This window comes from Tupaia chinensis, unplaced genomic scaffold, assembly GCF_000334495.1.
Source record: "Tupaia chinensis unplaced genomic scaffold, TupChi_1.0 Scaffold148049_1, whole genome shotgun sequence".
Classification (NCBI taxonomy): Eukaryota; Metazoa; Chordata; class Mammalia; order Scandentia; family Tupaiidae; genus Tupaia; species Tupaia belangeri.
In genome coordinates this window covers 1,313,278-1,327,491 of record NW_006207899.1, presented here as the reverse complement: position 1 = coordinate 1,327,491, position 14,214 = coordinate 1,313,278, and positions in this window count along the sequence as shown.

Genomic DNA, 14,214 nt, shown 5'->3' with positions numbered 1-14,214 from the left:
ACTAGTTTCTTCAAGCAGTCTTTCATTCCCACCCTGAAAATGACTGAAGCTCAAGTTCACTTTTATCCTACATTCAGAACTCTTAACAACCAATATGGCAGATGCTTTGGCCATCAGAGTAGGTCCAGTCCTGCATCAGGACCTGTACATGCCAGCTGAATAGCCACTGCGAAAGAGATCACATTGCATGTGTCTCTCCAATAGTTACCTAAGCTCCTTGAGGACAGAGGCATCTGCTTCTTAATTTAATGTTAGAGTATATAGGACAGGTCTTCAAAACGTTCAAGGAAAATGCATATTATAAGAAATACTGTATAGGTTTCAAGACTATTTTTAGACCCAAAATAAGCTCGCATTGTACTTAAAGTCTTTTTACAAGCAAAATATTTTTACAAATTTTTTGAAGTCCCCTAGTACTAAATCTACTAGATCCGAATTAGAAGAGCCCATGAAGTGATTATGTAAGCACGTACACCTATTTACTTGCTCTGGATGACTCCTCAGTCATCACAGAATATGATGTGATACACAAAAATTGTGAGTACTAGTGAGATGGAGCTTGACCAACTCCACACTCAGTACCCCCTATATAAACTCAGAATATCTGTGCCCCAGGCAAAAGGACACTTAAAAATAAAACTAGTGTGTCACCAGAGATCCAAGCATTTCTCTTTGAAAAAGCATTGCTATGAGAAAGGTAGATGACAGGGAGTTATCAAAATTTGGTATCTCTAGGAGAGTGTGAGAACCCCATCTCCCAGAGGTATGGGAGACAAGACTTTGCCATCACTGGGATGCTGCATTTTACTTCTATGGTTGCCATAACAAATTGCCACAAACTTGGTGGCTTAAAGCAGTACAGATTTAGGATCAGCAGACAGAGTAATGGTTACATTACTAGACTTCCACGTAGTCGACTGTAGTTTGAGTCCTGGACTTGGTAGCTTAAAACTCACGCTAGGCATGTGTGCACGTGTGACCAAAAGCTTGAGAAGAGACTAGAGAAGGGATTGTGGTGTGGCCATTCCCCCTGAGGGGTGATTTCTTGTTTTCTACTTTTTTTTTTTTTTTTGTCTCTCTGGCAAATGCACGAGTCCTATAGCAAAAATTTTTCTATTTAACAAACAAACAGAAACAATACAGATTTATTATTTTAAAATTCTATAGGCCAGAAATCTGCTATCAGTTTCACAGAACTGAATTCTAGATGCCAGCAAGGCTGTGCTCCTGCTAGGGCTTTAGTGCAGTATCTGTTACCTTAACTTCTCCAGGTTTTTGAGGCTGCTCACATTCCTCAGACTGTGGCCCCTTCTAAAGCTAACAATGGCATATCAGGTTCTTACACTTCACCAATTTAACCTCTTCTTTTGCTATTCTCATTTATTTAAGGACACTTGTGATTACAGTAGGTCCATCAAGATCATCTAAAATATTGTCCCTATTTTCACATCAACTGGTTAGCAACTTTAATTTGATCTACAAACTATATTCCTTTTTTGCCATGCGTTATAACACAGTGACATAGATTCAGGAGATTAGAGCACGGCCATCTTTGGAGAGCATTATTCTGTCTATCACAGATCTCTAACCACAGTATATAAAAAAGGCAAGAGCAATGACAACATGGAGAGAAGAAAGATTTCCTAGATGGGACTTTCTGGGGCACAAGTGCAGAGAGAAACTTCAGAGGACAGTCAGCTGCAAATGGGTGATAAGAGCAGGAGCCAGAATAGAGGCTCGTGGGGCACTGGGAAGATTATACTATATTATCATATATAACACCACCTTCCACGATATTCCTAGAAAGAGTACAGAAAGGAAAGAACTGACACCCTGTCTTAGAACTTGGAAATTAATCCAATGGATTAATGAATAAATTGGCAACTAATCTTACCAAGATATTGGTGATTTGTAGGCTACTTTTGGTTCTACATACAGACCCCTCTAGGTTCTCTATTATTCAGTAAAATCAGAGCTTGAAGAATCAACCTGTAGGATTACTGAAATGACATCAAATTTATTCTCCCTGGATAACAAATCATGGATATTGCTTTAACAAGTATCTCCAGAGTTGAATGGCATATCGTATAAGCATTTTCTCAGTAAAACTTGCTAATGAACAAATGAATGAATCTCAGGTGGCATTTGGAAAAGGAGACAGATTGTTTTTATATGAGTTTTTTTAAAATAATTATAAAATTATATATTTATAAAAACCATTTTACCCATTTGTTTAAACCAATCTTCTGTGGCACACTCGTGCATACCTTCAAAATTTAAGATCTGGATCTTAAATGCATTTAAAATTACACACGGATTGGCAAAAGGATGATTTTGTTGTTGTTGTTTTGTTTCTGTTTTAATGTCAGTGTTTATAATAGCTACTGACTATACTGGGTCACTGGAAGTCATGATGTATTTTTCTATGTAAAAATGTGTCATGACTTTTCTAAAGACCTAATATAACATTGAGAGGATAAGATGGGTTATAATACACACAAAAAGTTGTAAAATAGTGGTTGATTCTATGAATTCATTAGATATATAAAGTTAATGTGATTGTAGATCTTAAGTAAAAGAGAAACTATATCATTATTGTATCTGCCATGTAACATAAACCTTAAAGTAATTTCTCAAAATTCTTTTAATTGAACATTAAATGACAGACTCTAGATTCTAGATAAAGAATGTTTTCTATTCTGTTCCTATGAATAATATAGAAAGAATTCCTTTTACTTTAGAGACTAAAATATTAATAACTTTTATTGCTGCACTATTTTTCTTTCTAATTCAGGCCTCACCCCTGCATCTCCTCATTACATATCTTTGTCTACGTGAACTGCAGAGCTTTAGCTCCAAGATAGGGAGGTGAGTAGCTGTATACTACAATTTTCAGAGAAGCATTCACTTATTCCAAGGTATTGCATATGGATTAGCATAATAACGACATCTGTAAATAGAAATTTCTAGGATTCAATTCATGGATCCAAACTTTTTTTCATTCTCTATTATTTTACTTTATTTTTAATTGACAATAATTGACATATTTATGGGGGTAAAACGTGATTTTTACGTTTATGAATACAAGGTACTGAATATATAGAGTAATGATCAAATCGGGGTAATTAGAACATTTATCATTACTTTGTATTAGGAATGTTCGGAATCCTCTTTTTTTATCTATTATGAAGTACATGCTAAATCATTGTTAATTGGAGTGACCCTAATAGTACTTATTTCACCTATTAAGGGTGATTTTGTATTTGTTTACTCACATCTCTCTGATTCCCTCTCCCCCATACTGTCCCCAGCCTCTAATAATCACTATTGTACTCTCTACTTTTATGAGATCAGCTTTATGAGTTTTCACATATGAATGAGAACATGTGATTTTTCTTTTTCCATTCCTAGGTTATTTCACTTAACATAATATCCTCCAGGCTTGTCCATGTAATCTCAAATGGTAGGATTTCATTCCTTTTAATGGCTGAATAATATCTATAACTATTACATAGATAGTGTCTGTATTTATATCTATGTTTCTATATATAGACATGTAGGTTAATTCGATATCTGGTTATTATGGATGATCGTACAATAAATGTGAGAGTACAGAAATATTTTATTGATTTTATTGATTATATATATGGATTTGCTTTCTTTTGGCTATGTAATTCATAATGGGATTATTGGATAACATGGCAGTTCTGTTATTATTTTTCGAGGAATGTTTTTATACTGTTTTCAATAGTGGCTGTACTAATTTATATTCCTACATTGTAAAAGATGTCCCTTTTCCTCACACCCTTTGCAGAATTAGGTTTGTATATTTTTATGTTTATTGCTTTGGGGGATATTTTTGATAATACCCACTCTAATTGGGGCAAGATAGTATCTCATTGTGATTTTTATTACATTTCTCTAATATTAGTAATCTTGAGCATTTTCTCATATTTTTTGCATATTTGTATGTATTCTTTTTGAAAAATGTCTGCTCATATCATTTACCCATTTTTGAGTTAGATTATTTGGGTATTTTTGCTGCTGAATTGAGTTCTTTGTATCCTCTGGTTTTAATGCCTTGTAGTTTATGTATAGTTTGTAAATATTTTCTTCCATTCTGTGTATCCTTGCCTTGTTGATTGTTTTCTTTGTTGTGCAAAAGCTTTTCGGTCTAATATACTTTAATTTGTCAATGTTGCTTTTGTTGCCTGAGCTTTTGAAGTCCAAAAATTCTGCCAAGACCAGTGTCCTGAAGAATATTTCTTATGTTTTCTTCTAGTAGTTTCATAGCTTTAGATTTTACATTTTTTTATAGAGATGTTTTTCTTGATTTGTATAGAATATGCATTTCTTTTCTTTTCCCATCACATGCTCAGAGTTAAAGAAATTTCTTGGTTACACGAAACAAAATGAATTCACTCTATAGCTCATAATCATACAAGTTAAATGTCTGACTTCAAATTAGCTTTATTCTACTCATTATCTTATTTTATAAGTAGTTACTTGAGAGCAAAAAACTAGACTTCGATTTTCCAGTTATCAGTCATGGAAAGAGAGGCAGCTTCTGAGTTCATTATGAGATCCAGATGCAGCCATCTTTCTACAAACAAGTTTAGAAACACCAGATCTTTTTGTATCTCACAGAAATGTTATAAAGAGAAATTACAAAAAATATTTTTTGCTTCTGATTATAATAAACCTTAAAATTAAAATAAATTGAAAAGAAAATGTAAATTAAGTGTTTTATGGTGCTAAATTTGTCTTTCCAGTTTTAAAAGAATCCAGTTTGAAGCCAGCAAGTAGCATGGTGGTTAAGGAGTTGGACTCCCAATCTTTGATACTGAACCTGACAACCTGAAGATCATGTCAGGTATGTGTGCAGATGTGCATGCCCAAAATCCCAGGAGGAGAGTGGAGGGGATGATTTCTCCCTCTCCCTCTCACTGCTTCTGTCCCTCTCCAGTGAGCACATATACCCTATAGCAAAAATCTTAAAAATAAGAAAGGAAGAAAGAAAGGAGAAAGAAAGATAAAAAACTCAGTTTCCACATTTATGATTAAATATATCACCTAATTCAACAAAAACCAACAAGACTGCATAGGAGTCAGCTGTAGAGAATCTCTTTTGAGGAAAAGTAAGTTAATGTATCACATATTTCTGTATAAAATAAGCGATATTTATAATAATTTGTGGTCTTTAGGATTTTACATATGACTTTGTACTTTAGCTACTATTTTTATGTTACTAAAATGTATTTATTTGTTTACCAGGTTTGTCTGGGACCTAATTGTAGTGGAATTTATGCACATAAAGATAAAGAAGCCCTCTGCTGTCTTTCAGAGATAGAAGTAACCAGACGTGGTACTAAAAGAAAGGCAGAGTAGGGGAGCAGATGGAGATCATGAAGGGGATGCAAGAAGAGTTGACCACAGGTATGTAGCTGGGTATAATTATCTGAGTCACAAAGCGAGCAAAACTATGTGCTGCTGGTGATAGGGCAGAGGATTCAGAGGAAGCCTTGGGAGCAAATGGGAACAAGTGAGGCTGGCTGTGATGCCCAGAGGCATCACAGGTCAAGAACATAAACTATGGATATCAGCAGACTCAGGTTGTTTGAAATGTCTTCCAAGTTTTGTAATCTCTTCAAGCCTTAATTAGGATGCTTTTGTTTAATAAAAGGTACAGTGATAGCAATTCTTTATAAATTTGTTGTAAGAAAAAATAATTCAATGCATGTATATGCTTAACACAGTGTCTGACACTGAACAAACTTTCAGGAACAATTGACTATCTTTTAAGACATTGTTAATGTAGAAGGGGAGTAATGAAGAAAATAAGGAAAGTGGAAGACAGGGCAGGAAGAGGGGGAAAAGATACATGGAAGGAAAAAGGGAAGAAGATTCAGAAAGACTGGCCTTGTCATCAGGGATAAGACTCTAAACAGTTCAGGGTTCATGAAAGACACTTGTATATTCATGTTTGTTGCAGCACCATTCACAGTTGCTAAGATACAGAATCAAAGTAATGCCCAAGAATGGTTAACTGGATTGAAAAAAATGCAGTACCTACACACTATGGAATACTATTCAGCCATAAAAAAAAAACAATGAGATCATGTCATTTGATACAAAGTGGATGAATATAGAAGAGTTAATGCTAAGTGAAGCAAGCCAGACTTTGAAGACAAACATCGAATAACCCCTCTCAATATATAATGAATGTCTACACTCCATGGCAGAAATTGAAAGATTCAATGACATAAAAGCAGGGTGGGCAAGTATAGACATCAGAGACTGTATAGGAAGGGGCAGATAATATGGAGTGGGAAAGAGGGATTTAGGAGAAAAACATTTAACAGACACAGAAATGTAAAACTATCTGCTGAAAACAGTATATATGGTAATATTTTTGATTTAGTTGACATGTACTGCATGAATGCTTTAAAAAAGTCATATTGTATGCTATAAAAATGGACTATGATCAAATGCGAAATTTTTAAAAAGTGAACCTGGGGGCCAGCAGGTAACATGGTGGCTAAAGTGCTGGACTCCCACGTGACTGACGATGGTTTGAGTCCCGAACCTGGCATCTTGCTTTCTCACTTTCTCTTTAAAAATGTATTTTAAGAAATGTGTATCAGGGAGGACAGATTATTCCAAACCTCAGACAAAGACTTGAGTTGATATTAGAAGGGGGGAAAAAAATCCAAGCACACTGCATCCATTGAACACTCTAAAATAAGTCAAGCCCCAAATTCCAGGAACATCAGTGATATGGACAACTCCCAACATACTCTGGAGCACTATGCTGGTCAAATGGTCACCAAGGGGAATTCAGAGAGTAACTCACAAGCCCAGGGTTACCTCCTGGAGTACCATACCCTATATGCAGGAGAAGGATGATCTAGAAAACTGTGGGCGTTGAAATACATAGCTTATATTTTCCCCAGTTTGGTCTGGGAATCTGAGTGAGAGTACTTTGCACGGGAAAAATCACTGGCAAAGGGGAAATAATAGTTCTGGGAAATTAAGATAGTCCCTTGATTAGGTCACAATAGAATGTGGAAAAAATAAATACATGAACAAAAACTACATATAGCTATGCGAATTCTAAGAAAAGCATGTATATACCAAATGTATGAGAAGTCTAGAGAGAAGTGTGATTAAATTCTGCTGCTGTGAAGACAAGAGAGACTTGGAAGTAAGTCAAATGTCAGAGCCAGTCTTTAAAGGATAAATTTATCCGGGATAGAGTACAGGGAAGGTACATTCTAAGTGTGTTTTGTGAAGTGTTCTTATGTGTCACAAGTGTTGACATATCAGTTTTTGAAAAGATATTGTTTAGTGTAGAATGGTTCATAAAAATATATATCTTACAAGCATACCAATTTACTATATACAGAGTATTTCCATGTCTTATTTAATTCTTACACCAGCACAGAAGATACATCTTGTCATCCCTGACTTTGCAAATGAGGACAAAGTCTCAAAGGACTTTCAGTTGCATGCCCAGGGTTGTTGTGCTTTGACTGAAACCAGCTGCCTCAGTATTCATTCATATTCAGCAAACACGTACTGAGTTCCCACTCTACTGCCAGGGCTTTGCTAGATGCTGGGAATACAAAGACAATGCTCAAATGAATTCACAAAAGCAGGGCTATGTGGGGGCAGGGGAGAATGGATAAACAGAGAATTAAAATACAATGAAGTAAAGACTACTATAAGGATATGCATATTTTTAAAATATAGACAATGTACAGAAGGACGTACAAAACGCTACCCAGAGAAGATTCCATGTGAACTACGCTTAGAAGGATGAGTAGGTGTTTAGAGAGAGGAAAAGAGAAAGGTTGTTCCAGGCTCGGGAACCGCATGTGCAAAGCCATGGAAACACAGTGTTCCATGATGCCAAACTGAGAAGTTCAAGGAGGATAGTCGGGGTGCTGATGAAAGCCATAGGAGCTAGCTCAAAAACAGCCGTACGCTGCACTCAGGAGTTTGCATTTCCATGCTGCCAATGGCTGGGATCCACCGGAGGATTTTAATTGTGTGAGTGACAAGATCAGATTTGTTATTCAGAAAGCACACTCTGGCACAGTTCAGTGGGTGGAATGGAAAGTGGTTACCCTGGAGACGGGCAGATTCATTAGGAAGCTATGACAATAATCCAGGAGAGAGAAAATAAGGATAGTGGTTGGAGGAATGAGCAGATGCAAAGATATTTTGGAAGAGCTGATGGTCAGGAGAGATTCATTGGGTGAAAATGCTGAACAAAAGGAAGAATCAAGAATGATGGTTAGGTTTCTGGCTCAGAATTCTAAGTGGGTAATAAATCATTAATTAAGATACAAAATGCCAGATGGAAGCAAGTTTCGGGGAGAAATGAGTACATATGGGAGACGTTGGATTTGAGGTATCTCTGGGACTTCTAGATAAAGCTATCGTGCATGGTTAATACAATATATTTAGAATTCAGAAGGAAGTTATGACAAGACAGAGATTTAGGAATAATCATCAAATACTATGTTGTTGAAGTTTTGGCAATCTCCAGTACTACAAGATCTGGGTACCGTTGTTTCTACCAATTCATTTTCACCATCTCTAAAGTAAGTACTAGCTCAAGCTTTGTTCCAAAGTACAAATTAGCATAGCAGCTCAGTAAACAATGTCTCTGAGCTTCTGGAAAGAAAGATGTTCAGTCACTATAAGGCCCAGAATTAATGAAAAGTCACAGAAATAATGGCTCCATTCTCTAGTTGCTTTTGAACCTCAAATCACTCTTTGGCAACAAGGTAAGAATTTACAGAAACTGCTGAAAAGACCTGGTAAATAGGGCAGCAAAGAAAGTTTGTTTTTAGTATTTGTCCTAAGCCATATATGTGGCTGTATTTTGAAACTGGTAGTTCGCATACTTGACCTGAATTCCTTTTCTAATTGGAACGTCAATTTTGATTTTGATTATAGGATATAATTTCTTGAGAAAAAAATTTCCTCTGAGAATTAGTTGCTTCTCATTATGCTTTTGTTCCAGATCAAATGACAAGAATTGGATGGTATGTGCTTATGTAAAAGACGTAGTTTGCCTATATGTTAGTTAAAAGATGATTCCTAGAGGAAAAATATTTTTGCTCAGTTGCAAACAAACAGTTACAACATAAATTTAAAAACACACAAATAAAAATTGTCTTTCTTTCAAGTTGGGTAAAGATGACCATAATGTTAGACCAGATCATGGTCAGAGCATCACTGTCAATGCTTGACAAGAACACTGAAAGTCAGTAATTTGTCTCCAAATGGTGATAAATATCACACAATCAATACATTTTCTTTTCTCTCCCCATTCCCATGCCTTTGAGTCACAGTAGAACAAGTAGGAAACTCATTTGCCATGGTATATGTTTTTCACCAGTATAAATATCTTTTACTTTTCTTTTTAAAATATTTTAGCTATAGGGCATGTGTGCTTGCCAGAGAGAGAGAGAGAGACAGAGAGACAGAGAGACAGAAAGTGAGAAATTCCCCCCACGGAGAGTGACTATACCTCAATCCCTTCTCCTCCAGTCTCTTCTCGGGGTTTTGGGCATGCACATATACACGCATGACATGAGTTTCACGCTGCCAGCTGTGGGACTCAAACCATTGTCAACCATTGTTGTACTCCATTGGGAGTACAACACCTTAACCACTATGCCACCTGCTGGCCTGACCAGCATAAATAGCAAACTTATCTAAAGTATTTAAGCAGAAGGAAAGAGAGTACAATGGGTGATTTCAATATTTTATTTTATAATAATTTTCACAATAATCCTATACTGAAGATTCAATGAGCTAATAAATTTGAAACTGTGAAAACAGAAATACTGCCACTGTTAGAGTAGTAACTATCACATGATAAATGCTCTATAAATGTTCAATAGTATCATTAATAATTAGATATGTCTCTGTTTTTTATCTGAAGAATCCCATATTCAGGGATGCTAAGTATTTACTCAAAAGGATATAGCTAGTAGGGGATAGTTCCAGATTTAAACCCAGTTTTGCCTGTCTCAAAAGCTTATACTCTGGGACCAGCAGTTAGCATAATGGCTATGTCGCTGGACTCCCACGTAGTCAACCGCAGTTCACGTCCCAGACCTGGTGGCTTAAAACTCACGTCACGCACGTGTGTGTGCGTGCCCAAGATCCTGAGAGGAGAATGAAGGAGAAGGGATTGCAGCATGGCCATCTCCCCGGGGGTGATTTCTCGCTTTCTGTCTCTCTGTCTCTGTCTAACTGGTGAGCACACACGCCCTATAGCAAAAACCTCTCCAAAAAAAAAGCTTATGCTCTTTCCATTATTCTATACTGTCATTTAGTGACAAGTAACTTTAGTCCCGATTAAAAATAGTATTCAATTGCAGTGTTTTCTCAGGGAAAAATACTGAAATAGATTTTTAAAGAAATACTAACTTCTATCAGTTATCCAACACCATATAAACTTTCAATTTACCTATGCTTAGTTTTCTCATCTGAAAACTGGAGATGTCATTATCCACTCTTCTTTGTTAATATACTTTTACAAGATTCAGTATGGTACAATATATTACAGTTTCTACACTAAAGTTTTAATATAAATCATCCTAATTGGTCTTCGAAATAAAGCTAATATGGTCTAATAGAAAACACATTGAACTTACAGTTCTACAAACTTGGATACATTGCTCAAGTAAATAAAATTTGTTGAGTCTCAGTTTTCTCACCTATAAAACTAGAAGGCTGAATCAGATGTTCTCTCTGGTACTTTAAAAAATCTTATAAAATGGGATTTCATAGGGATTATTCCAAATCTTAAGTATAGAAAAGGGCTGAGAGAAAACAAATGATTTCCCTCAAGGATGCCCAGCAAATAATGAAATTCCAAGACCCAGTTCTTTGCCTATTGAGACAAGTTCTTTTTCCACTCTACTGAGCAACACATCTATTCTGATGGACAAAGACACATTAATGATGTTTCTTGGGAGTGATAATCCAACTCATCAGATGATTTCTTTGTCTTTGGGTAGATTGATAGGCTTCAAAGTAATTAGCATCTATAATCACTAAACTGAGAACTAAGTGACACTGGTGACCTGCCAGAAATAAACAACTGGCACTCAGCTTTGTGAGCTGCCCTTCATCAGCAAGCTTCACTTTCATCCAGCAACATCCACCCGCCCTGTACCTGACTTGCCCTCTTGAGACGAGTAACCAGTGTCATCTTTCCCTTGAATTGGCTGGCACTACTGATATCAGTTGTCACATGATATTCCAAAAGGCAATTGTCATCTCTGGCTTCAAGGTGTTGGCAATTCACATGGAGAAAATGGAGTCTGATATTAAGTTTCTATCATAGCTGGAATAAAAAGAAGTGTTCAGAAGTCACCTGAAATATCACTGGGCACTGTATAAGTGTTATTCAATATTTAAATTGGGCGTGAAATCACAAAACCTCAGGTTTCGCAAAAGCAGAGTCTCAATGATCAAAACTGCCAGGACCTTAGAGGAGAGTGTCTAGTTTCATTACCTTATAATGAAGACGTTTATCTTCATTTGTGTAGGCAGAAGAAGTAGGAGTTGGAGCTAGAATCTTCATTGGTTACTTCGTTTTAGGAAACTACAGGCATAAATAAATACTTGACAAACACCAACGATGGGGGAGGTACCACGTACGAGGTACCACGTACTTACTAAAGGTATGTTGATGTTCTTCCACGTAAATTCTCACTGTCCTGCTTTTACTTCACGTGCAAGTGTCCCAGTCTTTACAAGGGTTCGGAAACAATAGAGAGGGACCAATGCCACATGCTGTAGCCCTTCTTTCCTTTCTTGCTTTAACCACATCCTGGTCAGGTATCATTATTCACTGGCTCCTCTTAGTCACTCTTCATGCTGTCATCACTGACTACTATGACCTTCCTAAAGCACGGTTTCCTTTCCAAACAGTCCAGCAAGCCAACTCATAGCCAAGAAAGTGACTCTGAAATCAGTTTCTAAGAAGACCTAAAATTGCCTAGTGTTCCTAGAATATGATTTTCCTGAGTGACCCATCAAACAAGTCTCTTCATTTTTACAATTCAATATACATAGCAAAAACATAAATCTTCTCCCAGCTCCATGACAAACTGCTATGATGACCTGCCTCTTCCTCCTTCCTCATCTCAGACTGAGAAATTATTTTGTGTGGCCTTTCTCTTTCAAGACTGCCCTTGATGTTCAAAAATAACCTGAACTCACCCATATAGAAGTATGGGTTAGGAGAAGGCACTCAGAGGGTCACTGTCCTGAGTCCAGAACCTTCCAAAGGGAAGCCAGGTTGTAAAGCCTAATAAGAAGACCCATTTGACATAATTTAAGAGAGAGAAGTTATGCCAGATGGGAAAAAAAGAGAAACTATGACCATACTGATTCTTAGTGAAAGCATAAAACATTGGCAGCAAAAGTCTTGTTTCCTGGTTAATGAAACAAATAAATCAGTGGATTAAAGAAATAATCAAAAATGGACCCTAGATCCAAACAATCACATCATAATTTACCCCTTTGGACATAATGCATAAATCATCTATTTTATGATGAAGACATTGCCCCAGATAACTTTAAAGTAATGAAAATTGTTAAGGATTATTCTTTCTAGGGAAAAGTGATGCTACTGACCACTAATAATAGTAAGAAATACCAGCAGTAAAGATTCGCAATGTAACAAATAAGAACTATTTTAAAGGTGCTGATCAGGGACCAGCAGGTAGCATGGTGGTTAAGGCGCTGGACACTCCCACATGGCCAACCATGGTTCAAGTCCCAGACCTAGTGGCTTGCTTTCTTACTTTCTTTCTCTCTTTCTCTATCTCTCTCTGGTCAAATTAAAATAAATGAATGAATAAATAAAATTAAGAATAAAAAATAATTATTTTTTAAAAAAGGTGCTGATCTACAGCTGCATAGCAGATAACTTACAGTGGAGGTGTTTTATTGTTAGTTTGTTTTGTTTTGTTTTGTCTTTTTGTAATAGGGTGTGTCTTTCTTGCTGGAGAGATACAGAGAGATAGAAAGTGAGAATGGCCACACGGCAATCCCTTTTCTGCCACTCTCCTCTAGGGACCTTGGGCACATGCACAGGCACCCAGCATGAGTTTTAAACCACTGGCTTCAGGATTCCAACCATGGTTGGTAACATGGGAGTTCGGCACCTTAACCACTATGCCACCTGCTGGCCCTCCCACTGAAGTTTTAACCTTGTTAGTGGTTCTCAGCCATCATCTCTGTCACAACAATTCCCTACCGATATACTCACAGGCTGAAGAAGTCCAAAAATTATTAGCAGTTGAAGCATCCCCAAAACAGAGCTTCTGGCATGGCAATACTTCAAAACAAAATTTACAATTTCGTAAGTGATAAAATCAGAAATATGCACGCGCACACACACACATACACACAAACACCCAGTTAAAACAGAAAGTAATATAACTAATGTAATTTTAGACTAAATAGTTGCAAATATAAGGTTGATCATTTTAGATGATCTTTAGTTATAGTGAGTTGAACAAATATATACTGGAACATAAGCAGAGATAAATGTATATTATTGATAAAATTTTAACATGTTGTAGATGAATTTCTGCTTCTGGCAATGAGAGTGTAACTTGAATCAGACATATCCGTTGCCAAGAACAACTGTAAAATCTGTACTAGGAAAATAAATAAAACAAAATAAACAGCTATTTGAAGGTTACAGAAAGAAAAAAATGAAAACAGGACTTGAAGATTCCAGCTCCTGATCCTTGAGAATCCAGCCAAAATTCTAGAAAGAAGGTAGATGCTTTGAGATGAGCTCCACCAGCCCTTATGGAATAGGCTGGGTCCTGTTACGAGTATGAGGGCATAACAGAAAACAGTGGCATCAAGTATGCAGCATTCCTTTTATCTCAAAGATAAAAATTGAAGTTTTAGTTGAGGAAATTAGAAAATATTTACAACTGAATGACACTTTGCAATGTATTATACTAAGAACAGTCCTTAAAGGAGAGGTTGAAAAATCTTCAAGTGTGAGATACATTTACTATGGAGTCAGCAGGTAGTATGATTGTTAAGGCTCTGGATTCACACATGATTGACTGCTGTTCAAGTTCCAGACATGGTGGCTTGCTTTCTCACTTTCCCCCTCTCTGTCTCTCTGTCTCTCTCTGGTGAGTATATATA